Below are 27,526 nucleotides of genomic sequence, written 5' to 3'. Positions count from 1 at the left end.
ATGTAGAGACCCTGCCTCCAAATAAATAAATATTGAAAAAAAATTTTTTAGTAACAGAAAAAACTGAGGAGAAAATATAAACAAATCACAACGACAAGTTCACAATAATGTCACTGAAAACAAGCATTCTATGTGCTAACCAAAAAGAATTAAAATCAAAGGAAGGGCACACATTAGAAAAAAGAAACAGCAGCATAGCGCGCTCTCCAATGGGCATTTGTTCCCAAAGAGATCATGTTCAAGGCTACAAAGGACTGTAGCTTTCTTTAGGATGTGTGTGTGTGAGTGTGTGTACCTACACACACACATTACACACTGAGAAAACAAGACACAGCACTGTAGAATCACATTTACCATACACCACACCTGACAGTGGCACAGAAATAAAGGGAAAGGAACCAGATGAGCAACAATTTTAAAATTCTTTTCAGGCAATTTAACAAGTTACAGGTGGTACAATCATATGTGCCATTTTATACGCTAAAAACGTCAGCAAAGGGGTCAAGAAAACAGAGGCTTAAGTGTTACCGGAATTATTGACAGCAGCCTTGCTAGCCAATTGTAAGGAGTGGCTTGGCCCACTGGGCACGGTCTTCTCTGGAGAGACGTGACCGGAAGAGAAGGGGGGTTGGGGGCTTGCTCTCTCTTGGACGGTGTCAGCGAGCAACTGAGAAGCGTGGCTGGCAGTTTGGTCACCTTCTCCCTCGGGAACAAAGAGGCGGCAGCAGCTGGGATCAGCAGAGTCGTGGCAGCTTCGTTCTGTATTGTAAGTGTATTGTATTGATTTTACCTGTTAATAAACTCTGACTTGATCACAGACTGCCTTCCCTCTTTACCTGGCACCAACGTGGCAGTCTGACCATGCCATCTCAGGGCACGCATGCTGTATGCCCAACCCCTGGCTTTTGTTGTTGTTGTTATTGTTGTTTTTTTCGAGAGAGGGTTTCTCTGTGTAGCTTTGGAGCGTGTCCTAGAACTCACTCTGCAGCCCAGACTGGCCTCGAATTCACAGAGATCCCCCTGCCTCTGCCTCCTGAGTGCTGGGACTAAAGGCGTGCGCCACCACCGCCCGGCTCCAACCCCTGGCTTTTAAAACCCCTTTCTGGGATGCGGAGCTGCCTGGACATACGTAGCAGAACCCATCTGGGCGACTTTAGCCAATACACCCAGGAACGTTCCTAATCTGCTCTGTAGTCGACCAAATCTCCCGCCTTGCATTTCTGCCTCCCCACTGCCTGGAGGCCCGTTTCCTCCCCAGTCTGGGTGCCTACAGACACAGAGTGTTTTCCTGAACTGGCTCTGCTGCAAGGCTCAAGCACTGTGGGAATCCTGAGCATCCGCTCAGCACACAGAGCCTGACCTGCTTTGGCGGAACACCTGCTCCACGGGCTGGTCAAATATGAATACTACATCTACAACAATTATCTGAGAAAGTGGGAGGGAGGGAGGGAGGGAGGGAGGGAGTGAGTTTGAAAAGAATAAGGGGGAAAGGACAATCGTAAAACCTTCCCGGGTCAATGATTGCAAATATCACAATGCAGGAAATTAGGACCCTGCTCACTGCTGCTATGGATGGAATGCTAGAAAATTCCTGATGAGATAAGCAGCCTAGCTAGGATCAATACGATTTCGGTCATAATGGTTTTTAGTCTGGCAATTCATATCTTATCCTAAAAAAACAAACAAACAAACAAACAAAAACTAAACATGAGAAATTGACTGAAAGGATACAGGCCATGGAACATGATATGCAAGACTTACAAATAATTACTAAGGTAAAGAGGACAGCTTTGACTAATAAGATAAAGGCCTGAGAGGTATTTACCAAAGAACAAAACAAGAAAATGGCTGACAAAATGCAAGCCTTACAAACAGTTACTAAGAAGGATAAGACAGCTCTTACTGATAAGATGAAGTCATTAGAGTTATTTATAAATGAAGAGAACAAAAAAGTGACTGGTAATATGTGAGTTGTAGAACAGCTTACTAATCAAGATACACAACTCTTAAAAGAAACAACTACTGGTAACAAGCCTTAGGAAAATTTATTAAAATTGATAAGAAAAGCATTTAGACACAGAAGAATTCAGAGGAGAAGCAAAATCACCATTACCTTATGGAATTAGAGAAGAGCAGCCTAAGGTTGTTAAAACACCAACTATGAGTTATCCCATTACTATTTATGAAAGACCACCAGATGACAAGTATCCCAAAGGATATAAATGGAATCCTACGTAAATGTTAGACTTAAGGAATATTAAGGAAGCAATAGTTTCCTATGGTATGCATTCAGCATATGTGAGGCAGATGTTGAATGCAAGGTGCTCTCAGAACAAAAATTACTCCAAAGAACTGGACACAATTAGCTGCAGCAGTATTGGAATATGGTCATCAGTTAGAATGGAACAGCTGGTTGAGAGAAGGATTTAAGGCCCTTGAACAGCAAGGTAGGGTTACAGGTTTTGAGATTTCCCAAGATCAAATCCTTGGTGACGGCTTTTATGCTGACATAGATGATGAACACACCTTGTCCCTATGCCTTGCAGCAGCCTTAAATGCTTGGGACAAGATTCAAGAATCAGGAAAAAAGTCCAAACCATATACAAAAGTTGTACAAGGCCCAAAGAACCCTTCGCTGAATTTTTACAAAGATTGACCTCAGCTGTAAAAAGAATGATATCAGATCCAGAAGTTAGATGAGTACTAATTCAACCTTCAGCTTTTGAAAATGCTAATTTACAATGCGGGAGGATAATTGGGCCTTTAGCTATCAGATCAGCACCCACAGAAGAATGGATCCAACACACAGTCAATATTGAGTATCTTAACTATGATGATACTTGGGTAGGAGAGGTGATTTCCAAAGGCTTAAGGAAAAATCAAAATGTTAAATGCTTTAATTGTGGTAAACAATGTCATCTTAAAAAGAAATTGTAGGCAGGGTGTTCCTAGAAACATTTCTTCTTGAGATAACCCGAACAGAAGGCCCTAACCTTCTGGATTATGCAGAAGACGCAGCAAAGGCCAACATTGGACCAAAGAATGCAGATCAACAAGGGACTGCCAACACAACCCTTTCTCATCAGAAAAAGCCTTGAGGGGTCTCTCACAGGCCCCCATGTTGAACTTGGTTCAGTCATTCCCTGTCACCATGGGGGAAACTCCTCCCCAGAGCAATTAAAGGGCCTAGTGCCTATGGTAAAAAGCTAACTTATCAGGATGATACAATAGTTTTAGAAGATAAAAACAAAACATTCAGGAGAAATCATAAAACAAATATTTTGGCAAATTTCAATAAATGATCAAAGGCCAAAGGTAAGAGTATAAATAAATGACATTATAATTGAAGGTCTTTTAGACACAGGAGTAGATGTACCTATAATTGCACCAGAACCATGGCATCCAAACTAGCTTCTTCAGGAGACAGATGTTCAGCTTTTAGGGATTGAAACCTTATCTCAAAACAAAACACAAGATGGGTTCAATGTATAGGACCAGAAGGACAGAGAGGAAAATTGAAGCCATATATTGCTAACACAGCAATGAATTTATGAGGCTGTGTTTTGTTACAGCAATGGAATACCCAAATTAACATTACACCAATCTCAGAAACAGACCATAAACCAACATATGTTTCTGGGAAAAATATCAAAAAGTATTGTAAAGAACAGTCACCAACCATTCAGGCTGTACAAGAAAAGGACACAACAGCTGTTGATCTTTCATAGGTACCAACAATCTATCTTTAAAATGGTTAACTGACAAACCTGTCTGGGTGGACCAGTGGTCTTTGACATCAGAAAAATTACAGGCCTGAGAACAGCTGGTACAGGAGCAGCAAAAAATTGAAGAATCAATCAGTCCTTGGACTTATCCTGTATTTGTTATTAAAAAGAAATCTGGAAAACGGAGAATGCTGACAAATTTCAGAGCCATAAATAAAGTAATTCAGCCAATGGGCTCTCTACAGTCTGAAATTCTCCTGCCTTCTCTGTTACCTAAAGGACGGTCTATTATAGTTATTGATTTAAAAGACTGTTTCTTCAATATACCTCTACAAGAAAAGGATAGGGAAAAATTTGCCTTCAAGGTGCCTACTTATAATTCTCAGCCTGTTAAAAGATCTCAATGGAAGATTCTCCCACAAGGGATGTTAAATAGCCCTACCCTATGCAAATATTTTGTACAACAGCTGTTGGGAATAATTTGTGTGGTTTCCTAAATCTATAATTTACTATTATATGGACAATATCTTATTAGCTGATTCAAATGTAGATACTTTAGAAAAAATGTTTGAAGAAGTAAAGAAAGTTTTGCCTTGCTTGGGATTACAAATTCCTCCTAAAAAAATACAAAGAGGAGATTCTATTAATTACTTAGGATATAAAATAGGTTTACACAAAAATTAAACCCCAAAAGGTACAAGTCAGGAGAGATCAACTGCATACTCTTAATGACTTTCAAAAATTGCTGGGAAACATTACCTATCTACAGTCCACTATTAGAGTAACAACTCATGAACTGAGTAATTTGTTTCAAACCTAAAAGGTGACAATTATCAGCTGATACTGAGAGAGAATTGGCTTTGGTGGAAAAGAAATTACAGGATGCACATGTGGATCATTTAGATCCAGAGCTTGACTGTATTCTGGTTATTTTACCCTCTACAGATCCCCTACAGGGATTTTTAATTCAGAAGAAAAAAATTTATCTTAGGGGATATTTTAACCACATAAACAGAGTGCAAAATTAAAGACATATGTGAACAAGGTTTCTGAGTTGAGTCTAAAATGAAAATTAAGACTTTGTCAATTGACAGGAATGGACCCAGCAGAAATTGTAGTGCATTTTTCTAATGCTGAAATTCCCTCTTTATATGGGCAGAAAATGAACATTGGCAAAGATCTGCAGTAATTTTTTTTTGAGAGAAATTAACAACAGATATCTCAAAAGCAAGAGACTTCAATTCATAAAAAGAACCAATTGGTCCTTCCTCACATTGTATGAGGAACACCGATATCTGGAGCCCCTACATTCTATATGATACAAATAAATCAGGAAAGGCAGGTTGTAAATCAGGAAATTTAATTAAAGTGGCTCAAAGCCCTTATGATTCTGTCCAATAGTCAGAATTATATGTTATTCTCATGGTATTAATGGACTTTACAGAACCTTTTAATATAGTTGTTGGCTCCCAATATGCAGAAAAGGAGCTGGAGAGATGGCTCAGTGGTTAAGAGCACTGGCTGGTGTTCCAGAGACCTGGGTTCAATTCCCAGCACCCACATGGCAGCTCACAATTGTCTGTAGCTCCAGTACCAGGTGATTTCACACCCTCATACCAATGCATATAAAAATAAAGTAAATTATCAATATGCAGAAAGAGTTGTTTTATACATTGAATTTGCTGAATTTATTCCTGATAAATCTGAATTAACTTCATTATTTGAACGATTACAGGGAATAGTCAGGAATGGGAATCATTCCATATACATAACATATATCAGATCCCATATGGGTCTGCCAGATCCTCCAGCATAAGGTAATGTAATGATGAAAATGATCAGTTAGAAGTAGGAAAAGTGCTGGAGGCCTCCGAGTTTCATAAAAAAAGTCACATCAATAGCAATGGTTTGAAAAAGGATTTTTCCATCACTTGGGAACAAGCCAAGGAAATTATAATGTCCTACTTGTTCCTTATACAATCAAACTCCACTATCTTCAGGAATTAACCCAAAGTGTAATCAAAGAAATGAAATTTGGAAAATGGATGTTTCATTTTTCAGAATTTGGAAAATTAAAATATGTACACCACACCACAGATATATATTCAGGATTTCAATGAGCAACTACTTTGAGTTCTGAAAAGGCTGATTCTGTAATTACTCATCTATTAGAAGCCATGGCCAACATGGGAATACCTGTACAAATTAAGACAGACAATGCTCCAGCATATATGTCTCTAGTAAAATGGTGTTTTTTCAGCACATTACAAATAAAGCATATTACAGGTGTACCACACAATACAACAGGACAAGAGGTTGTAGAAAGATCTAATTGCACTTTAAAGGAGATGCTAAATAAACAGAAAGGGTAATAAAGGCCTGAGAGATAGATTACATAATGCTTTATTTCAATTTTCTAAATGCTAATGTGAAAGAAATAACAGCTGCATAGAGATACTGGACAGTAGAAAAGACTACTGAATTAAATTAGCCTGTGCACTTTAAAGATGTACTGACTTCAGAATGGAAACCAGGATATGTGTTATGTTGGGGAATGGGTTTTGCTTTTGTTTCCACAGGAAAAGAAAAGCTATGGATACCAACAATATTAATAAAGATTCGATTAAAACAGGAATGATCTCTTGATCAGGAGAAGTGATTATTCATCAACCCAAGATTAATAAAGATTGGATTCAAACAGGAGAGATCTCTTGACTAGGAGAAGTGATTGTTCATCAACTGATGTGATAATTCAATATGTCAAAAGAAAAAACTCAAATTAGGATGGGGGCAGGGCTCTGTTTTGATCTTTGCAAGAAAATAAAAGTATCCATCTTAAAGACATCAAGGACCTTTGGACAGATAGACATCTAAAAAAGAAGAGAGAACTGTCTGGAAAAAATTACCAAGAAAAGGAATAATCTGGCTTAATGGTATAATTATTTTCTACAGGGTAAAATCTCTTTACCCCTAGAAATATTTGTAGTCTCAACTTAATTAAATACTAAAATTGGCTTCAGAGTTGGAGTGTGGCTCTCTCTTTAACGAAACCCAAGCATGTTGTTAAAAGAAAATTCCGAGTCTCTGTCTCATATCAGAAGAGTCATCACCTGGTATGGGACAGAAGAAAACCAAAATCTAGGGACTACTATTGCCACAAATCTCTTTCCCCTCAAATCAATTTTGACTCATTAGAACTTTCTTTAGGTATGATACTATCTTAAAATTTAAACTTTCCATTTTGATATTTATAATGTTTAAGTTTTCCACAGTGAACAATAAATTTTCCTAACAGCAATCTCTGACGTCTCCAAAAAGATGATGGGGCCCCACAACAACGATTCTACCTGAATTGTATTAATGCCATTGAGCTGTTAAACATCACCCAAAGATCAGCTCTGGACTACAAACTGCTCAGGACAATTCCGAGGAGGCTAGCTGAGATGTTCCACCTTCTTGCATCACTCCAACCAGATCTTCAGATGAGCTTTAACCATTACTCAGAGACTGGCTATGAATGTTGCAGCTAGTTCTAAGACTTAACCGTTGTTTCAGTTTTTTCAGGGTCCCATAGAGAAACTGTCATGCCCCCCTCATACCCCCGGACAACAGGAAGCAATTCTAAAAACAGGATGCCCAGTTTCTCAATAGGTGGGGTGGATGGTTTTGGTTTTTCTAAGGGTTATAAATAAATGTCATCTGTAGGGGATAGGTAATAAGTTGTTATAGGGTTGGGGGTAGAACTAAAGAGATTAGACTTAGGGACCTCATTGGAATAGAAAAAGGGGGATAGGCATGATAGGATAAAAATGTAGATTATTAAATCTACTTGTAAACTAAAAAAGCAACTATCAGTTTTAAATAAATTACATTGATTCTTGTATATTGATACAAGTTCAATATTTTTGTTATACAGTATATATGTTTCTATTTATGTTTAAGATATTTTTGTATATCGATACAATTTCAAAATTATTTTTGTTATATTGTACATATGTTCCTACTTCTGTTTAAGATATTTTTGTATACTGATACAAATGCAAAGTTATTTTTGTCATATTGCATTATACATTTCTGCCTCTGGTTAAGATTTTTTTATATTGTTACAATTTCGAGGTTATTGTCCTTATACTGTACGTCTGTTTCTATTTTTGCCTAAAGTATTAACTCTATAGCTTGCTTATTTATATAATGTGAAGCGTTAGTCCTTCAAGCTATATAAGTTACTAAGAATTACAGGTTAATAGTCACCCATATTTGTCAAACCTATAGTCACGTTAGTTAGGTTTTCTAGGTATGCAGAGATATGTTCCAAATAGGTAATCTTGAAACACTTCATAGACCTACAGAATACGGCATTTAAAATGCTTTAATAACTTAGAATGTTTTTGACGTTAGACACATCTGCTCCTGGCAGCTCTGATCTACTACCGAGAGGATAACGGGAACCAAAGACACTCCATGTGGAGTTTGTTTTCTTTTTCTCAAAACTGGCCTTTTTGAGTAAGAAACTGACCTTGCCTCAACTGCTGACAGTAAATACGCTGTCCAATCTAGACAAGCAGGACACACACAACAAAAGTGACTGCCGAACTTTACCAAGACTGGGTAGAACAGTCCTTCAAATTTTCCTGTTTCTGAAAATTCCATCAGCTATCCCAGGCCTAGGTCATATAGGCCAAAGATGGATGCTGCAGAGGAACCGTGGGGGACTGTTCAGGGGCCAATTTCTGTTTCTGTCATTTCTTACATTTTTGGAAGTCGCTTACTTGTACTTCCTGCCTACTCTGGTAATATTATTTTCCTTCTCAGGTCTTTGATAAAATTAAAGACTAGACAGTTACAGTTACAGTCATCCCAAATCTTAGCTAAAAACATATTAGAAACAAAACTTAAGAGTCTTCACTTACTTGATAATTGTTCTTGTTATATGTAGTTTCATTTTTGTTAAGGTTATTACCTTTCCTTTCTCCTGGACAAATACTTGATAATAGTTTTTATTATATATAATTTTATTATGTTAGGATTAGAACCTTCCTTCTTAATTAGACAAAAAAAAAAAAAGGAGAAATGTTATGGGAATTATTGATGCCAACCCGCTAGACAATTGTAATGAGTGGCTTGGCCCAATGGGTGTCTTGGCCCAATGGGTGTCATCTTCTCTGGAGAGATTAGTCCCAGTAAGAAGCCAGGGAAGGAGACACTTGCTCTCTCTTAGATGGTGTGGAGCTGGCAGAGAACCACTGAGAAGCGTGGCTGGCAGTTTGGTACCCATCTCCCTTGAGAACAAAGAGGCAGCAGCATTGTGGCAGCTTTGTTCTGTATTATGAGTATACTGTACTGATTTTACCTGTTAATAAACTGACTTGATTCCAAACTTCCTTCCCTCTTTACCGTAAGTGTCTAACAAGGTCAAAAACAGAGTCTACACATACACACCACCAACAGGTGGTAACTACATGAAAACTGTGGATGAATTAGAAAATGCTCAAACATAAGATGACAGACAGGGCACTCTTTTTTTTCCAGATCCCTCTGCATAAGCTATTATTACCATAGACCACTGAGAAGCCTCGGGGAAAAAAGAACTGTAAGCTCAGCCCTCCCACCTCCATCCAACCTACTAACACACCAACTTCTAGTATTGAGATTGGTCCAGTAAATAAACCCTCTACCTTGAGAACTGCCTCCTCCCCAACTCCCCAGAACCCTAGCAGTATTCTAAGAACAGAGCACACAAACAGTATGTTTGGGTATCTGTAATTTACCCCATAAAAGCATCTTTATCACTGTAAACAGGATGGCTTAAGAGAAGCAGGCCTTTAAGCCCGAAGTACTCAAGTTCACATCCTTTGGCTGCAGCTTCTGAGTGGCCAGAACCAAGTAGACAGAACTCATCTCACAGCTATAGTGACTACAGCTCAAAACTCAGCACAATGGTAGGCCTTTCAGGGGTCATTGCAGTCATCTAGATGTTTCCCTCAGTTCAGGGCAGCAGAGGTTCCTTCTCTGATCTTCATGTGGCCAGCATCCACTCTTCTCTATGTGTCTGCCCAAAGTTTGCTGGTTTTATCAAAACGCTACACTGAAGCAAGCTTGCTCTGATGACTCAGTTTGAGCTGAGTACAACCCCAAAGATTCTGTTCCCAACAAGATGTCATTCATAGTCCTGAAGGAATTTGGGGGGGGGGGGGGGAGCGAGTTTACTAAAAGGACTTTTTAGTAACACGCTTTAACTTTCAATTTCCCTACTAATCAATAAGCTTAGTATAATAGGTTTAGATCAGATTTCCAAGTTCAAAAGAACTACGACCAATGGTTATAAGGTATGATTCCCCACCTGAGCAGACTGAGCCTTCATCCTAGTGGCTCTTGTTCAGCAACTAAAACCCTCCACTGCCACTCAACAACATAAATTACCCTCAAGCCTACTACTAATTTGAATTAAATAAAAAAATAAATAAACAAAATATAGATAAACAAAAAATCAGGTTAAATTTGTAATAATGGAAATGTCTCAATAAGACAAAAAAATACTGAAGATTTCATCTCTTCGTGGTACAGCACTGTACTCTGTAAGCTACTTCTGTTTGCAGAGCACACAGCAGTAAAGTAGAGCCTGCCAGATTATCCTGCACATCACCCATGTTCCACAAGCCTCCTCCCTTAGGATCTTTCTGTTCCCTCCCCAGCAATGGTTCCTTTCTAGTTTCCTGGATTCTACAAGTACTGGTGATATGACGGGGAAAAGGAAAATAATGGAGAGGAAGGCTTAAGTGGCCAGAGTAATGGGAGGGTAGTGTAGAGAAGGAATAGAGGGAAAGATAACACTAAGGATATTAGAGAAGGCCGTATGGAAGCCACATGCATCACCTCCTCAAGAACTCACACCTCAGTATAAGACATTGAGACTAGATTTCAACGTGAATTATGAGAAGACAGTGTTCATGACACCCAGGGTAGCAACATCTTACTGGCTGGTCAGTATCAGTACCACTGAAAGGAACGTAACCAGAAGGGTTATACCATGTTGGTCTACTGTAAAGACACCACCTATGCTCAAAGAATACGAAGTGGAGGAAATCAATTCTCTAATCACCACTTTCCAGAAATGTCAGAAGGAGTACAACACATTAAACAATACTACAGACATAATCACTTAACTGCATCTTAGCCTTTTGGATAAGATCAGGTAAAGATATTTGGGAATATCACGGTACAAATGAATCATTTTTTTATTGGTAAGTGGGAGGAATTTGAAACGTTTTAGCAACCTTGCAGATGGCCACCCTAGCATGTGCAAGGTCTGGCTTTGATCTTCAATATCTAATGAAAATTTAAAAGCAAAAACCAATAAAAATTCAGCCATGAAAAGCAAGTAGTAGCCCTTATTTGAATTCTGGTTAAAAACAGACATCCTAGTCAGAAACCTTCCTGATCCAACCACAACTATTAAAAATGCTATTCTCCAAATGCTTCCCCTCTTTGATAATTGTTCAAATATCATACCTAATGACACACAATACTTTCCTCTGTGTCCCAAAGCATCACTGTATTTGTCTTCAAAGAAGTAGTTCTGAAAACTAACTAGGAAATTGACGTTTCTTTTCCAGAGCTTTTAACATTAAGCACAGTCACTTTAACCTTGCTGCCCGTTTCATTTGTAAAGTAGAGTGCAGCCTACACACCTTACACTCACCCTTTATAAATCAACATTGTTTTTAACTCACCTTCCAACACATATCCTTTTCAGACAGACATGCTGAGTTAGAAGCATTTTAAAAGGCAGTCTGTACTTATCTAACATGGCACACCTAGCTTATCTGGCTCTGAGTTCAGCTGGAAAGTGGGATACACCTGGTCCTTCATAAAGAAACCTAACCGCAGTAAATGGCCCAATATCCAGCAGCCACTGCTTTAAAAACCCTCATGCTGTAGAGCAGTGGTTCTCAACCTTCTTAACACTACAAACCTTTAATACAGTTCTTCATGCTGTGGTGACCCCAACCATAAAATTACCTCCGTTACTATTGCATAACTGTAATTTTACCACTGTTATGATCATAATGTAAATATTTTTGGAGACAGAGGTTTGTCAAAGGGGTTGCAACCTAGAGGGTGCGAACTGGTACTCTAGAATAGGATAATACACAACAGTATTTGCATGATTTAATTTGCCTTCATCAAAATAAAACAATGTCTGCACCTATTCTTTCCTTAGGCCTCTTTCCAGGAAAACTGCAGTGACATATTTCTAGATGTTTGGTTTTACTCACTTTATCTCAATCTCAACTGTTAAGCTGTACACAGACAGATTAAGTTTTACAAAACGCTAGTGTACGTAGATAATAAATGCCAAAACTTTAATGTATTTATAAATATGTCATGCAAAGCTCTGTGGGTCCCTGTGATGTGGGATCCGATTCAAAAAATTAATGTATTTGTTAAGCGTCAATGGCTCAATATATAATAAAATGTAAAAGTTGACATAATGGCTATTTCAGTGACACAAAAACAGATGGGGGGAGCACAACTCTGATACCAGAACTTGATAAGTAGATTTCAGTATCACTAGCTACAGAGTGAGCTTAAGAGTGAATGACATGAGACCCTGCTTTAAAACAGCAGCAGTAAACGAACAATGGGTACAGAGCTGGGCGTTAACAGCACATGCCTGTAATCCCAGGCCGAGGCATCTAAGAAAATAATTAAAGAATAATAAAAATAAGGATTTAAAATTTCAAATTCACATTATGCAAGAGATTCCATAAAATATTAGTCTGATGGTGATACTTAGGAAGCTTCAAAAGAAACATGGATGGAAGGAAATTCAAATATGGCAGTTTACAGAACAGGCCATTATCAGAGGATCTAAGCATCAATTGAGGCACAGTTACCCTAGGAATTACGGACTAAGTATGATCCACCTTCATCTGCCACTCATTCCAGAGCAAACACATAGAAGGCTCTGGCTTTCTCCTTCTTGACACTTCTCCAACATACCTCTTCCCCTCAGACCTAGGCCTTTAGAGCTCTGACACCACTCCCCTGCCCTCTGGCCCAACTGCAGGCTTGCACCAGTTCTCTAGGCTCTCTTGCCTTACTTAGGCCTCCACTTACACACACATTATCTGCCGGACTCTGAGGCTCTGGAGTGCTCATTCACGTTCTGCCACTTGCAGATGGCAAGTCAGACTTCTTGGTCTCCATAACCCAATAAACCTGTCCCTGCAAACCCCACCACACCCACACAGATGCTACTAAATATATTCACTGATAAAGTCCCTAGAAACACTCCCTTTTGTGCACAAGTAGTATAGTTTTCACTCAACCTGAAATAGTCTTTCAGTGACCTGAAAAACCATGTGACACTGTAGTATCTATCAAATCAGAAAGCAATCAAGTTACCCCAAACTGGTAAGGTCTTACCAAGGGGGCATATGAGCCAACCTGAGGCCACGTAAGCATCAATACAGGAGGGGAAAAAAGCATCTTGCAACATAAACACACCCTCTTCCCTGTGACACAGGCTATTCTGTTACCAAGTATACTATGGTTTTGGCTCATAATTCTTGGCTTTTGGTATTTTGCTCACACAAACTGCTCTCTTATCTCTTCTCAGATCTTGGCCAAATGTGGGAGCCCGTTCTCGGGTTCCTCGTGGCTTTACCCAGCAGGTCCTCATAGAGGATGATTAGACCACGGGCCTGAGTGCAGGTGTCTGGGATGGTCTGCACTTGGCTGTGCTGGGGGAGGAGGTCTTTTGCTCCACCCCTTGGCGTCTCTATAAAAACCCTGGGGCAGAGACAGTCGGGGGCCCGTTGGAATAGATTCCAGGCCCTCTCGAGGCTATCCTTTATTTTCTATCTGTTTATCTCCACGATATTCTCCACAATAAATCCTTCTATCTAATATTTCCTGCTGCTCGCACTCAAGAAAATTCTGGGGAACTGTGGGGGTGGTTGGGTAAATGCCCCACAGAATGGCGCCCGAACAGGGACTAAAGAAAAAAAAAAGGGACTAAAGAAAAAAAGGGGGACTAAAAAAAGGGGAGACTAAAGACAAATGAACAGGGACTAAAGACAAAGTAATAGGGACTAAAGATAAAGGAAAATAATAGTTTTATTACAGAGTTTTTGGCGAAAGTGCTGAGTTCAGCCCTGCCAGTGGATGAGGCATGCCGGTGTTATGGAAAATATATATATTTTATATATATTATTGAGAGGCAGGGGTTTTATCTCGAGAGAAAAAGAAAGCGGACTGGAAGGATGTCCGATGCTGCAGCAAAATTCTCTTCTGTCAAAATTTTCTATCTTCTATCCCTTTCTCAATTTCTATCTGTGAAAAATATAAGGTATAGCGTAATAATATAGTTTAGGAAAAACTTAGAAGTGTAAGATTGTGTAGGAAAAAATAAGTAAGGCAACTAGACAGAAAAACTCTTCAATTTTCTAACTTTGGGGGCTATGAACGCAAACTGGGAAAAAAATCTTTTTTTGGGCTTTACGGGTAGTAAAAAAAGCTCTTCTTTGAGCTTATGGGGAAGAAAAAGTTTCCTATGGAAGCTTTTGTCCTGGGGACAGCTGAAATGCTAAGTCCAAGCGGCAGGAGAAAGTGATTTCTCCCTGAGGCAAAAATGGGGGTGTAAAAAGCCAAAGTTTAAAGTTGGGAAGTTTTGGAAAAAGCTGGTCTTTCTCCTGGGGGGGGGGGGGGAATCTTTCTCTTAAACTATAAAGCTTTTCTTAGAAAACTTTGGGGGAAAAAATCTCTCTAAAAAGCCTTCATCTTTCTCAAAAGCTCTCTTAAACTTAAAAACTAAAGACTTTAACTTTCTTAGAAGGACAAAAATTAGAATCACCTGAAGATATTAGTATGGGGACCACCTGTGATTAGCTCTAAGGGAAAACAACAAACCTCTTAAGACAGCAAAACCTAAGTTCTCTTTCAAGCTATAAAAATCCTCCCTGCAATGCAGGAGGCAGGGATGAGTTCCTAAAAACCTCTTCTAAGCTCTGTCTCTTCAAGCCAGTAAAAGACAGTGGGTCAGAGTACCCTGAGGGAAACACTTGGGAGAGTGTGGGTAAAGAGCTACAGAGCCCAAAAGGGCAGGAAACTTTACCTGAGCAAAGCAAAAAAGCCAAGCTTTTCAGTTACAGCTGAGCTGAGGCATCAAGGGTTGTGTTTCTGAGTGAGCGTTTCAGAATGAAAAAGTGCTCCTATTCGTCCTAATGCAAAGATCCCCTGACGCATGCAAACTGTTAGCATTGTATCCTCACTTCTGACCAAAAACCCAGAGGCGACTGGCCAGCATCTCTGAGTTGGAGTGCATTTTGGGGATACTAGGGTTCCTACAGTGGTAAACTTCCTGGAGCACATAGATGAGGCAGGAAGGTGCAGGACCCAGGGGAAGATTGATAATGAACAAACAAAACTAAAGCCAGTGGGAACGGCACAGTTGTCTGCTTTCCTACAAATCCCATGTTTATAGGTCCACAGCTGCAAAAAGAAATGAGAAAAAGCTTTCCTATCAGAGAAAGGACCTTTCTGGAAAAACAGTAAAGCTGAACTGTGTCTGAAGCAGTTGTGCTGCTGAGTCAGAACGCTGTCTGGGGAAAGAGCCCAGCCAGGGCAGAACAGAACTAGTAAAGCTTTCTTTTCTGTCAGAGAAAACACCTCTTTGAGAAAAGCTTTGTTTCAACTGACTCCCGTGAGATGGAGTGTGGCCCTAAGGGTGATTGCCTCTGGCATAAGCTCTGTCCTTGAGCACCCAGACAAACAAACGCAACCCACTGGGGGACTGGGCCAGGTGAAGGCCTGATGAGGCAAAAAACCTGTCCTAATGGGAGTTTAGAAATGGCAAAAACCTCCTTTGTTAGATTTTCAGTCTGTACGCAAACCACACAGACCTGGAAAACGGACAAAAAGCCCCTACCTTCAGTAGCAGGGAAAGCCGCCACTGTAGTGTCGGAAACTGTTTCTGGGGTAGAGGGGGTAAACTGAGACCAAACTAGGAACTGTCTGGGAAATAGACTCTAAAGAAACAGAAGGGACAGATACCTTCCCAGAAAATACATGACCTGTGAAAAGCTGCTAGAATTCGAGGCCGATTCAGGGGGAGAAAGAAAGCCCCTACCTCCAAAAGCAGCTAGGAGGGGAACAGAGCCGCAGACAGATACCTGAAGCTCTGCATCTGGGGAAGGGAGGAACAAGCAAAATGAGAATAAAATCAGTGGGAGAAAATCTCTCCGAAGGAGCTATGGAAAAACTCTGTCGCGAATGTTTTTCACTGACTGGCTAAGACAAACACAAGCCCCGAGGAAAGTTGCTATCAGAAATGCCAGCCTCAATGTCGGCTAAGGAGGCAGGTGCAGTTCTGATTTGGGGGCCAGTGTCAGATGAAGGAGAAACACCTGTTAAAGCCAGTTGAGTCGAGAATAGAAATCTCCCTACGTGCCAAAGCTGAAAATGTAAAATGCTTGTTCAAATCTCCCGTTGCAAAAGCAAAAAACTTTGTTCAAACCTCCCTGGCAAGAATTTGTAAGCAAGTCTGGTAAAAGAGAACCAGTTGACTCTCAGACCCAAAAAGAACTATGAGAAAGGACTGATATAAGGGATTGATATTATTATAGACCGATATAAGGGAAATGCATTCTGGGAAAGGTAGTTTTTCCGCTAAAGATGGCGACATTATCCTGAAACACGTTTGTCAGCTCGAAAATACGTTCATGGTAAACTTAAAATACAGCCTTTAAAAGAATGAGGAAAGTCATCTAAGAGTTTAAGTGTCAGTTCCAATGAAAAAATGAAAGAATACGCAACTAGGTGCTTCACGGTTTGGGGCTCCTTGGTAAAATGCCTTATTTACCCTAATAGCTGTGCAAAGTTTTTACAGTAGTTGGATGACAAAAAGCTACCTCTAAGAGCAAACAAGCCACTTTAAAATCCTTAAGAAAGCAAGAGAAAGCAGTTTATACACTGAATGTTGTCTTAGATATGAAGAAACTTAAGTGAAATTAAAAATCATTTACCTCTTAAACAAACAGCCTGCAATGAGTGATTCCTTTGCAAATCTAATTAAGGGGATAAGAAACAGGCATTCAAAAAAAAAAAAAAATGACTGCTTTATAGATGGGAACAAACTTCAAAAAAATCTATCTTAAAAAAATAGTTGCTTCACCTGAAAGTTCCTTATAAGAAATCAATGCTAAATATCACAGGTGCTAATATCAGAAGTTAAAGCTAATGAAGTGAAAATACTAAATCCTAAAAATGCTTTTTCTCAAAGTAAGCTAATAAAGGATATGTTTCATGAAAGAACATCTATGTTCTTAACTCTTTTGAACAGTAACAGTTTTGGTAAAAATACTGAAACTGACAGCAATCCAGTCAAAACGTTTCAACAAATCCAAGACGCTATTCCACAAAAAAAAGCTGCCATGCTTTATGGGCCATATTAGAGTTCACTCCAATCTTCCTGGTTCTTTAGCTGAGGGTAATGAGAAATGGAAAGATCCCTGCTCGGGATTATGGAAGGGTCCCGATCCTGTGTTAATATGGGGTTGAGGACATGTTTGTGTTTTTTTCACAAGAGGAGAATGAAGCTCGGTGGTTACCGGAACTAAGGAAGGGTCAGCTCCAAAGACATTCCTATAAAGGAACCAGAACGAAAGTGGCTTGATTAGTATTTCTGAGGTTTTGTCACTGGTTAATGCAAACAGTGAGGAAATAACTATTAATTTGGGTGAAGGAACAGCCTCTAGTTAAACACCGTCTACCGCTGACAGTGCGTCTCTGCCGGTCTGGAACGGCTGAGAGAACTGGCAACTTTGGAGTGTGGCGTCATCCTGAGAATGTTAACAGTCCCCTAGCAACAACTATCACAATTCCATAACAACAACACTCACTAAATCCCAGTGCTTTATAACAAAGCTGACTATAAACTCTAAACTTTAGAAATGGTGTACGTACTTCCTGTCTAGTTAAGAGAATCTTTCTAATAGAGATAGTGATAATAATTAAGAGTAAGAAATAGAAAAACATAAAAATAAGATATGTGAGTTTGTAAAAATTCTCTTGTTAGATCTGTGTTAAGAAATCTTTAGGTGTTTGCTAAGTTAAATATATGCTAATGGTAGCCCTATATAAGTTTGTAAGATAGATCTATAGAGTTCCTTTAAGAATATATATAAGCTTGCAAGAAGTTTCTAAGGTAGTCTTAAGACATGCAGTAATAAGCTTGTAAGAAGTAAAGATGCTAGTTGTAAATGTAAGTTTAAATAAGAAATATGATAAGTATATAAGAAGTAATAAGGAATATATTTGCTAAAGTAGTTCTATAGTTTCCTTAAGGAGTATAAGTAGATGTTAATACGTTATATGTGAGTTTGTAAAAACACGTAAATGTTGAATGTGAGTCTAAATGCTTCGCAAGGCAAAAGGTTATATGTGAGTTTGTTAAAAAATGTAAATGTTAAATGTGGGTCTATTAATGTATATGATGAAAAAAACCTGAGATACAGAAGTTAGTGTCCTAGCAGACTGCAAAGCAGGCAGTCTGAGCGGTTTTCAAAAGCTCCAAAAGCCGCTAAGAAGCTAAGAATGGCGGACGCCAAAACCAGCACAAGGCATCAGCAGCTGAGATCCGTGGAAAATCGACGCAACACAAAAAAACCTGAGCTAACATCAAAAACGGTGCGGTTTAGAATACTACTGTACCTAAAAAGGTCTCTGGCTTAAAAATAAGTTCAGAGACGCTTGTTTGAACAAAAATTGTTAACTGCAAAAAGTTTTGGTTAAAAAATGTCTCTTCATATTTGGAAATGAAAGCCTGATACTAAAATTTATTTCTTGTTTGAACTTTTTGAACTTAAAATGAGATAAAACTACAGAAAGATTTTGGTTCTGGATTTCTCATATTTGGAAGGCTAGTACCAGAATTTATCATTTGAATTCTAGGACTTAATGAACTGAACAATAGATTTCATTACAATGGGACAATTTTGAGTAATGACCTAGGAACAGTTTTCTGGAATTGGTTTAAATGAAGAAATTTATTTCTACCTGGAGTCAAGATGCAGTTTTGTGTATGCGTATATGCTAGTGATTCATGTATTCTGTGTTAAGAATGCAATTGTTCTGTGGAACTGTTTATGTAAAATAAAATCACGTACAGAACTGGTTTTATGTTACAAATAGACTGTTTAAATGAAAAAGTTTGGGTTTTCTAACCAGGCTTGAGATTTTGATTAAATTATAAAGAAAAGGGGGAGAGTTAATATTCCTTAGTCTAATTTCAAAAGTTGTTTGAGTGGATTAATGTCATGTTTTTGTTAGTAAGAAATGCAAATGGGGTATACTAAGAGACTACTTTTAAAGTGTGTAAAGAGTTTTATTAAGAAACTGCTTTTGGATGTTTTGCTAAAAGTTTTCAAAATGTTCATAGTTAGATTAAAAATATTGCTTTTCAATATGGGTCTGTAGGAATTGTATAAGTTTGGGTTCCTCTAACTAGGTTTGAGCTTTTGTTTAAAAAATTATAAAGAAAAGGAGGAGTTATGAGATTGAATTATGTTTGCAGAAACCTATTGATATTAATGCACCCTGGTTTTGTGGAGTTAAGGAAATATTTAAGTTTGATGTGAATACATCGAAGTTTTTCCTATGTTCTGTTAGCAAGAAAATTCAAATGATTGAGTTAAAGTTGTAAGACGGAGAAAATTGTTAACTATATTTAGCACCATATATGCTAATTCAAATGGTTCTGTTAAGAGTTTGCTTTGAGTTGTAAGATTGAGAGAATTGTGACTATGTATAGCAATATTTATGTTAACCTGTTAATGGTAATGATGAAGCTAAGGGATTCTTTAAGTTTGTAGTTGCCTTAAGAGTTTTTGGCTTAAAAAGGGCTTGAGGCAGCTAAGACTGCTGTAGTCACCTTGGACCTAATTCAAAAGAGAAATGCCATCTATATCATCCTCTACTCCCATACTGGGAGGTGTAACAGCTATGGAGATTGCTGTAAGCCATTAATAGTTACTTTTTTATATATTAAGAAAGGGGGACCCTGTGGGAGCCCGTTCTCGGGTTCCTCGTGGCTTTACCCAGCAGGTCCTCATAGAGGACCACGGGCCTGAGTGCAGGTGTCTGGGATGGTCTGCACTTGGCTGTGCTGGGGGAGGAGGTCTTTTGCTCCACCCCTTGGCGTCTCTATAAAAACCCTGGGGCAGAGACAGTTGGGGCCCGTTGGAATAGGTTCCAGGCCCTCTTGAGGCTATCCTTTATTTTCTGTTTATCTCCGCGATATTCTCCGCAATAAATCCTTCTATCTAATATTTCCTGCTGCTCGCACTCAAGAAAACTCCGGGAAACTGTGGGGGTGGTTGGGTAAACGCCCCACAGCCAAACTCTTGTATCTGTTTTTAATTCAACTTTAAGTTCATGATTGTGTCAATATTTCCTGTCATAGCTACAGTGCCTGATCAGACCACAGGAGCTAAAGATATAAGCAACTGCCTTACTGAAAGCTTTCCCTTAAAAACTATGATCAAATCTAAGAAACCATAGTGACAAAATTCAACTTTCAAAGTAACCAAAACTAAAGATTTGTGGGTAGTGTGCAGTGGGGCAGTGCAGGGAGCCAGTTTTGGACCCCATCTACTCTAGGTAGGTGTTGTACCACTGAACATTACATCCTTAGCTAATAACCAAGTCTGTAAGGAGGTTAGCCTACATAGTTGGTTAGTAGTGGAAAACAAGTTGAAAATGGTGAAAGGCAGCTGATGAGTGAAAAAAAAATACACATTCTGTTTTTAAAATTTAATCTGTTTAAAAACTCACAGCTCACCCTGTGTGTAATGTCACCCAATCAAGTCATACATCAAGCTATAGCAGCAGTGATGGTGCATGTGATGTACACAACCTCTGTGTTCACTGTTTGTTTTTTTACTCAAAGAAATTATACCTCTGAGTGCAAAAGACCTAAGGATCTGAGGCTGCTCCAGCACTAGTGGTTTTCCACCTCCTGTCTCCTAAATGTAACTGACTGCTTCCATCCAGCTCAGAGTCCAGGATCTGACAAACTCAACTATGGTCTAAAGTGAAGATGAGCCAGCTGCCTTTCTTGTTGCTCACACTGATGCCAGGTTCTTATCTGATAAACTGGAAACTCCAGAGGTGTGAGAACTAACAGACTTAACTTTGTAGAAGGAATCTACCACAATTCACTTAGGACATCTTCTAGGGACATAGACAGAATCAAGCATTTAGTGCAAACAAAACTTACTAGCAAGGGACTGCTTACAAAGAGGCCAGGCTAGGGCTATGGAGCATTGTGACCAAACCAGTTATTTTAAAACAATTAATAGCCAGGCGGTGGTGGCACACGCCTTTAATCCTAGCACTGGGGAGGCAGAGGCAGGCAGATCTCTGTGAGTTCAAGGCCAGCCTGGGCTACAGAGTGAGTTCCAGGAAAGGCATAAAAACTACACAGAGAAACCCTGTCTCAAAAAAACAAAAACACAATTAATAGATGCTAATCAAAATTGTTAAAAGAATGGGGTTTTTTTTGCTCATTTTAATGCAAATTACTTTAAATGATTCTACAATAACTTGTCATATACACAATTCGTTTCTTAGTCATCAGAATACTTCACCTTGGCAATGCATGATATACATAAAGCAATATTTGGAATTTTTTTCCAGTTTAAAAAAAAATAAAAGCAAAATAAAACTATCATGGTGGAAATGAAACTGTGACCCTAGGATAGAAAACTCTCAAACAAAACTTTCACTTATACTAAGTACATTTTCAACTATACTTTTGAGATTATGACTTACAGTCTTAGCAAGGTAATTGAATGGTGGTTATTGGGGCTCCCATCCATCAGGAGCTACTTCAGCATCTGTTCCACCTGTCTTCCCCTCCCACCACCACGTCACAGACTTCAACAATAAGGTATTTATCCTATGTGCATATATGCGTGTGTGTAAAGAGTGCGGGTGACCTCAGGTAGCAGTCCCTCCTTACACCTTCCTAAGAAGACATGAGCTCTTTGTTGTTGGCTGCTGCAAAAGCCAGACTAAGTGGCTCATGAGCGCCCAGGGAATCATCTGCCTCCACCTCCATCCACTAAGGAGCAATGGGATGTTCATACTGGTTCTAGGGATCCAAACTCAGGCTCTCCATTGAGTCATCTTCCCAGCCCGAGACATTCAATAGTAAAAATGAACAGACTGTATATTATGAACAATGCTGACCCTATAAAGTGTAAGGCAGCTCCTGTACACACTAAAGATGACCAATGGCTCCCTCAGATCAAAACCATCCTGGAAGAAGTCACCCATCAGAGACCAGCAGACAAACACATTTTTGGTACAGAAATAACTAGTTGATGTATGAACTGGCACTCCCATTTGATTGCTCCTGGATAAACTTCCTACTTGAGGGAGATGATGGGAAATAAACCCAAGGTCCCATCCATGCTAGGCAGTTGCTCTGCCACTCAACTACAATCCCAACCCCTTACCTCCCACTGCAGGAGTAAAACACACATTTTCAGTCTACTTCTAACGTCTGAAGACCAAAACACTTGGCATAGATACAGTTTGTCAGAACAAAACAAACAGTTGGAGCCGAGCACAATGCAGTCTCTGCTCTAACAGCTACAACAGATGGAAAGAATGTACTGTAATTTATTGCCATATATTTGGGGAGAAAGACAAAAGGACAAAAAGTAGTTAGTTGGACATGGTGCTCACGCTTTGGAGATGAGTATAAGAGGAAATGTTCAGGACCAGCCTTGGTTATATAGCAATTTTGAGGATACTCTGGACCACATGGGAACACCTTTGCTTTTTTTAAGGTTCTTAGAAAAGATAATTTCGTGTCATTTTGTTGCGGTATATTTGATCACACTGTGAAAGCTGAGACTTTGTTAATAAAAATCAACCTTGGGTCAGGAAGCAGAGCCAGCAACTAGTTGACAGGAATTAGCCATAAGAGTATAGAGGAGCCAGGGAGATGGATAAAGAGATGCAGGAAAAGAATAGGGAGGGACTTGGAGTTTTGGCAACCTTTTTGGTTTGGGACGGCTGGAAGGCCAAAAAGGAAGGTCAGCTGGTTGCCTCTCAGTTTCTCTGAGCTAGCAGGTTTTCACCCCAACATCTGATTCCTGAGTCTTAATTGGTAAATAGAACGGTAGTGACTTAGTTAAAAGCTACATTTGGCAGCAGCCACAGAGCAGGTGCTAGCAGGACCAGAAATCCCACCAGGCCACCACCTGAGCAATGGGCACTGACTTCAAGGCCTCAGGGCCACAGAACAAAACATCAGTAGATTCAGGTGCAGCCACTAAGCTGATGAAAAACATCTGATGACCAACGTGGAGTACCAAATGTAACAGGCCTTTCTTTGGAACACCAGCTCCTGAATAATGACACAAAGACTTCTTATTAATTTTGACAGCTTGGCTTTAACTTAGGCTTGTTCCCAACTAGCTCTTAAAACTTAAATAACCCATTTATATTAACTCTACTTTCTGCCACATGGCTTGTTTCCTCTCCTCAGTACAATATGTCCGACAACTTCCTCAGAGTCTGGCTGGCAAATCTCCCACACCCCAGATTACTCCCAGAGTCCTGCCTATCCTCTTGCTTAGCTATTGGCTGCTCAGCTCTTTATTAAACCAATTAGAAGATGCCTTGGATGGGTGACATAAAACAGCAACACATCTTCACACAGTGTGATTAAATATCCAGCAACATCATTTACCTTAAGAAAATTGCTTAGTCTCTGTTTCACTGGGAACATGTGTTTCAGAACTAGGAAAGGAAAACTTAATAGAAACAAGAGGTGATGGAATTAATGGGAAGCAAATCTCATCAATTACAAACTGTATTTTAATAGTAATATTTGATAATAATAGTTTTTGAACTTTACCAAAAGTTTTTCATCTTTATAGAAGATAGTAATATTTGATCTTTCATTACCATTCACACACTATATATATATTTATACATATATACATATATATATATATAATACCATTCTATCATGATAGCTTTCCTAAAAGAAAGAATAAAGCTGGACATCCCAGCAATGCATTATTTTTGTAGCACTGTGCCTCTTGGTCACAGCTCCATAAAGGAACCACACAAATCCAAACAAACTGTGACTATTTGCATTAGCACACTTGAACTTATATCTAAAACGCAGACTTTTGTGTAACACATGTATGTGTTCATGTGTGTGTACACATATATGGGCATGCAAGTGACAGCCAGGGGTCAAAGGTTGGAGTCTTCCTTAATTGTTCTCCAGGTTACTTTTAAAGGCAGAGCTTGTCACTAAGCCTGAAAGCACAACCATCTGACTGGAATGGTTGACCAATGAGACCCAGGATCTTGCCAGTCTCCATCACCTCATACTGAGTTAGAGATGTGTACTTGTGACCAGCTTTGTGTGGCTTCTGGAATCCAAACCTACATCCTCATACTGGTACAGCAAACATTTTACTCACTGACTCTGCTGGATCCCTAAAATGTAGGCTATGTTTAAGTAAAGTCTTGTTAACTCAACTTTGATAATTTCAGCATAAAAATTCATACAGCACATCTTTCTTTAAAAAAAAAAACTGTCTTAAAACTACTTATAAGTGATAATTTGATCAAGTGAGACAGTAAGTAGAAAATGAAAAGCATTTAAAAAACCTGTTCACATATGATCCCAAGTACTGCATGCATGTGGGTACCCATCCAGTCCAAGTATGTGCTTCATATAAGGTTTTGGTCTTTTTATTGTCATTCTGAAGTACAACAAGCAGCACCCCTTACCTGCTAAGGAATCTACAATTCCTAGTTGCCCTAAAAGAGTAGATGGTTGCACATCATACATATACTTTACTTCTGTCTTATACAATAATTTAGTTATAAGAAAAGTATAGTAAAAGATTAAAAATGTCAACATGGCACTATGGTCCAGCAATAGCCAAGCTGGTGGGCGTAATATACAGTTTGGATACAAGGACAGAGATATTTCACTCTCTTGGTAGATAAGACAGCCCAAGATTTCAAACAACCTAAAACTTACAAAATGTATATTTCTGCAATTTGCCACATAATATTCTCAGACTGCAAGTGACTAGCTCCCCTTAATTCTTGAAAAAAAGAAAGTCAGATAAAAAGGAATAACTAAGCACACACTGTCTTCTCACTTCTATTGTTATTTACATTCTGTATTTTTCTATCTCCCAAGTAGTTCAGAGCTAAGGGCACAGAAAGAAGAGTGTTACCAATGAATCATCCGAACTATTAGTAAATTGATCCCAATTGTGATGACTGAATAAAACATTCACTAACAGGAACCTGACTTAGACACCTTCCCCTACTAGACTTTATTTTAACATTTTATGAAAAACATAAGACATATAAATAAAAAAAACGCTCATAAAGCTACTGAATAGACTAACATTTCCTTGTATTTATTACCAAAAACAAGATAGTCATGTGCAAGCCCCCCCTCAAAATGAAGCTTTAAGATGAATCCTAGTGGTCAAACTGACATTCTGGTCCTTCTGTTGCTCAGTGCTCCATTGTAGGGATACAGCAGTGTGTTCTGGAAGAGCTACATCTGTCACCAGAGCTCAGAGCAGTCTGGTAACCGGCCCCTCCTCCTTCCTCATGTATGACTCCACCACAGTTTATAAATTCTCAACACCTTCCCACCTCCTCTGCCAACAGGAGCCTGTTCCTGGGCAAAGGTCTACTTGCTTTGGCTCCTGCTAGTTTGGGTTTGCCTCACAGGTATTCACAGTGTTCATTTTTTTCATGGGTTGTCCAGAAACTGCAGTTGCACTTGTGGGGAGGTCTTCTATGTTGGAGCCACTACTCACTTTCCCTAGTTAAAACCTTCTACTATCTGTAAAACACACACAGTGATACCACAAATGACATACCTTTATATTTTCTACCCTTAATATTTTGAGTAAGTTACATTCAATTTTAAAAGCCAAGACACAGGGCCTGCTGGCACATACCTGCAACTCCAGTATCTAGGAGACTAAGGCAAGAGGATTACTACAAATCTGAGCCCAGCCTGGGCTGGAGAGGAGTTTCACATCAGTCTAGCCCGGACTACATAGCAAAACCCCTGCCTCAAACCTATTCCTTACTAAGGGAGGATAAAAAGAGGCCAAACTAAATCAGGAAGTACTGTCACTAGAAATTGGAAAGTATGAGAAAATACCCAGACCAGAGACTTGCTGATGTGGCTCCCATAAGTTTGCATAAACCAACACAAGTTCACCCAAAGATGTGCACATGAACACTTAAGCATCAATCAAGACAGGCTCCAAAGACTGATGAGACACGACTCACTGCTAGCAGCTAGGACTGGGTCTAGATTCTAAGTCTAAGCATCTTTATTACCTATTGTAATTTTTGAAATTAAAAACAAAATTTAAATTAACACTGTCCAGAGACAATGGGACTCCACACTACTCAACATACAAACAAAAGGGAGCAAGGGACACTGGCGACAGATGCTAAGCCTGAGAAGATGTCATAGAATTTATCAGAGAAGCCTTAGGCAGGAAGGAGTCAGCCCAAACGCATGAACAGCAGAGAGCCAAATGGAAATTTCCAGGCTAAAGGAAAAACATCACAGACAATATAATGTGCAGAAAACGAGCAAAGAGAATAACAGATCTTCCTAAGTAAGAAATTACAACAGAGTAAGGAAAAAAAAAATTTTTTTTTTTTGGTTTTGGTTTTGGTGTTTTTTTTGTTTTTTTTTTTGTTTTTTTTGAGACAGGGTTTCTCTGTGTAGCTTTGCGCCTTTCCTGGAACTCAGTTGGTAGCCCAGGCTGGCCTTGAACTCACAGAGATCCGCCTGGCTCTGCCTCCCGAGTGCTGGGATTAAAGGCGTGCGCCACTACCGCCCGGCAAAAAAAATGTTTTAAAGAACATTTAAAAATAAGTTACATTTAAAAAGTAAGAAAACAGTTTTAAAAGAAGTTTTTCTGAAATAATATTCTTTTAACTCTTAGTAACAGTAGTGCAGATTTGGAGACCTCTCCCATGCATACTGTCACCTCTGGTACCCCCATCCCCTGACCCTGCAGCCCCACTCAGTGATCACCAAGAATCTTGTACAAACTTTGTGACTCACCTCCAAACATTATGCCCACCCCTCCCTGAGGATCCACAGGCAGTTCATAGTTGCTATGAGAGGGAGAGCCATTTTATTTACAGTCACCAGTCAAGTTATCCATGCTTCTGCAGATAACCCTGACCCATGCTTCTATAAAAACCCTAATTAAATAAATTTGGTCATTACGTCATTTAGAGAGGAGGGGGAAGGGGGAGGGAGGGAGGGAGGTGCAAGGGGGAGGGAGGGAGGGAGAGAGGGAGGGAGGGAGGGAGGGAGAAGGGAGACATGAAAGCACAAGGGAGGGTAGTCAGGTAAAAGGAAGGGAGTAGAGGAAACAGGAGGGGTCTGAAAGAAGGTAATGGAAGATATCAAAATACCTTATATACATGAAAATGCCTTCCTGAAACCCAGTAGATATAATTAATATAATCAAATTGAAAACGAAGAACCACCTCTGCTCTGTAATAAAATCCAAATCAGGAGGATTGTCCCCTCTCCTCACACCAGTACTGGGACATGTTCTTTGGTGCTGTTTATGGTTTCACAGTTGGAAAGGAGTTGCTAGATCATGCTCATGTAGCTCTCTCTGCCTGACAAGACTTGGAACACCACCACTCCAAAAAATAAAGGTAAGCCATAATGAAACCACTTACGT

At 39.4% G+C, this 27,526-nt stretch overlaps 1 protein-coding gene across 3 annotated transcripts in view; it reads right to left on the bottom strand.

The window, feature by feature from the left end:
- Tbl1xr1 (TBL1X/Y related 1) overlaps positions 1–27,526 on the bottom strand; it is a 153,501-nt gene that overhangs the window by 40,236 nt on the left and 85,739 nt on the right. The window contains exon 1 of one of the 3 annotated variants that reach the window (XM_059265277.1): positions 529–753. The exons of the other annotated variants lie outside the window; for them this stretch is intronic. The gene's annotated coding sequence lies outside the window, so the exon portion shown is untranslated. Of the gene's footprint in view, positions 1–528; positions 754–27,526 lie in introns of those variants that run through there. 3 annotated transcript variants of the gene reach the window in all.

Source organism: Peromyscus eremicus, chromosome 6 (genome assembly GCF_949786415.1).
Source record: "Peromyscus eremicus chromosome 6, PerEre_H2_v1, whole genome shotgun sequence".
In the NCBI taxonomy this organism is placed as follows: domain Eukaryota; kingdom Metazoa; phylum Chordata; class Mammalia; order Rodentia; family Cricetidae; genus Peromyscus; species Peromyscus eremicus.
This window is presented reverse-complemented; position numbering and strand designations above follow the sequence as displayed.